The following is a 2,500-nucleotide window of genomic DNA, read 5'->3' as shown; positions in this document are numbered from 1 at the left end:
TTTTTTTGTTTTTTTTTATTCTTCTTTATCCGGGCCCAAGTTTGTCCGGCTGCTTTCAACTCTGTTTCAACTCTTCGTCGCCATGTCTGCTTTGATAGATCGACCAACCATCCTCTTTCACCGCCTTGATCCCTTGTGGACCAAAGAGGGGCCGCAACAGCACTTCTTCCACCTGACTCAGTTTTTGAAGGTTTTCTTTATCCGGGCCCAGGTTTGTCCGACTGCTGCCTTCAACTCAGTCTCAACGCTTTGTCGCCATGTTTGCTTTGGTCGACCAACCCTCCCCTTTCCTTGCGGGTTTCAGTCCAAAGCCTGCCTGGTGATGTTTCTAGCAGGACTCCTGAGGATATGGCCAATCCAGCCCCATGTCCTGTTTCATAACAACTATCATGTCTTTATCTTACACCAATGACAATTTGCTGTTTTTCTTTACGACATGTCATACAATAAAGTCAAATTATTATCTTCATCTATTCACGGAAACAGCTATATCTTTTTTCCGTCCAATCATTTTGCTATGCATAACGTAACATAATATAGCCCAGAACTTTCCCAGATCACCACCTGTTGAATTTCAACAACATCATCTGATCGAATTAACAAGAAAACATCCCATTGAACTGGTCTATAAATGATTGATCTGCCAAGAAAAACTATTAAATATCTGTCTTCGAGTAATGATTATTGACTTATCGGCGCTATACAAATATTATTATAATGATAACAAAAATAATGATTATGATGATGATGATGATGATGATGATGATGATGATGATGATAGTGCATACTTATATATATTGAGCTTTAATATAGTGTAATATCCACTAAACGTGCTCAAAGCGCTTTACAAGAGGTCCCAGGTCAACAACAACACTAAACAAGTAGGACCTGACACGACGCCTGTTAGGCGATTTTCGAGTCAACGCTGTATACGGCCAGATAGTCATTTTACTCCTGAGTACGATGAGATAATGTGAGTAAAGAGTCTTTTCCAAGGAGCCAACTATGCGCTGAGCAAAGCACGAACCCAGGACCCTCCGATTCGAACGCGAATGCCATACAACAAGTCCACATAGCCGCACGATATTGCACAGTATAATATAGCGCCAACATCTCATTCAATATGAGAAAAACATATTATGTATTATTTTCACAAACTACAAATTCGTCTAGAATTCCGTCTCAGACTTCAACTGACATATTATTTAATTGTATCAAATTTCATTTACATAGAGCGGTTTTTTTTCAGAATAAACAGGATTCTCTGAGAGCTTTGGTGTTATTTCTTGACATGTCATAGAGATATAACACCGTTGATTGAAAACACAGGGTGAGACTAGCAGGCGCTGGTAGATAATCAAAGATGAGATAGATATTTTTGTGTAATATTTTTAATCCCACTTTTGGATATAAAACTAAATAAAGGTTAAGTCAGTGCCGAACTCTAGAAAATGCGTAATTAAAAAAGTTGGCCATAAAACTCGTTCTTCTAATATCGATTGATTTAAATGACCTTCATCTTGAAAAAAACTCTCAAACCTGGGACTTCGAATATTTCCAGGTTTGAGAATGTTTGCCTCGATGAGTGTCATTTAAATCGATCGAGATTTGAAGGACGAGTTTTGTGGCCAACTTTCTAAATACGCGCTTTCCAGAGTGTGTGCAAATTCCATTTCCGAATAGAAGTAGTAGTAGTAGTAGTAGTAGTAGTAGTAGTAGTAGTAGTAGTAGTAGTAGTAGCAGCAGCAGCAGCAGTAGTAGTAGTAGTAGTAGTAGTAGTAGTAGTAGTAGTAGTAGAAGTAGCATTAGTAGAAGTAGTAGGAGTAGTAGTAGTAATGGTAGTAGTAGCAGCAATGGTAGTAGTCGTGGCAGTAGTGATTGTGGATAAATAGTTGTAGCCGTGGTTGTAATAGTAGTGGTGGTAGTAGTAGTAGTAGTAGTAGTAGTAGTAGTAGTAGTAGTAGTAGTAGTAGTAGTAGTAGTAGTAGTAGTTATATATATAATAATAATAATAATAATAATAATAATAATAATAGTAGTAGTAGTAGTAGTAGTAGTAGTAGTAGCAATAGTAGTAGTAGTAGTAGTAGTAGTAGTAGCAATAGTAGTAGTAGTAGTAGTAGTAGTAGTAGTAGTAGTAGTAGTAGTAGTAGTAGAAGTAGTAGTAGTAGTAGTAGTAGTAGTAGTTGAATTTGTTGTAAAAGCAATGCTAATGAAAATTCTCTGAAAACAATACCAAAAAAAAAAAGCTCGTAATGAGATTCATGCTGCGTAAATATATTTGGATTTGGTTATCAGCCAAATGCATTAACCTACAAATTGTCTGTAAACACACACTTACACACACACACACACACACACACACACACACACATAGGCGTGGAGCTCACCTAGAAAGATAATACAGTTAGTGTGATTTGTGAACGAATTATCTAATCTCGAATCAATCTTTTAAAAAAAGTTTACATTACAAGAATGTTAATTTACGTTTGTTCCCCAG

The 2,500-nt window shown here is 36.8% G+C and overlaps 1 protein-coding gene across 3 annotated transcripts in view; it reads right to left on the bottom strand.

Annotated features, from left to right (window-relative positions):
* LOC144963188 (cocaine esterase-like) overlaps positions 1-2,500 on the bottom strand; it is a 37,622-nt gene that overhangs the window by 26,916 nt on the left and 8,206 nt on the right. The gene's annotated exons all lie outside the window — the stretch shown is intronic.

Source organism: Berghia stephanieae, chromosome 1 (genome assembly GCF_034508935.2).
Source record: "Berghia stephanieae isolate SIO BIC M18660-M18661 chromosome 1, UCSD_Bste_1.3, whole genome shotgun sequence".
Lineage (NCBI taxonomy): Eukaryota > Metazoa > Mollusca > Gastropoda > Nudibranchia > Aeolidiidae > Berghia > Berghia stephanieae.
The sequence above is the reverse complement of the archived record's forward strand: the minus strand, read 5'-3'. Positions and strand labels throughout refer to the sequence as shown.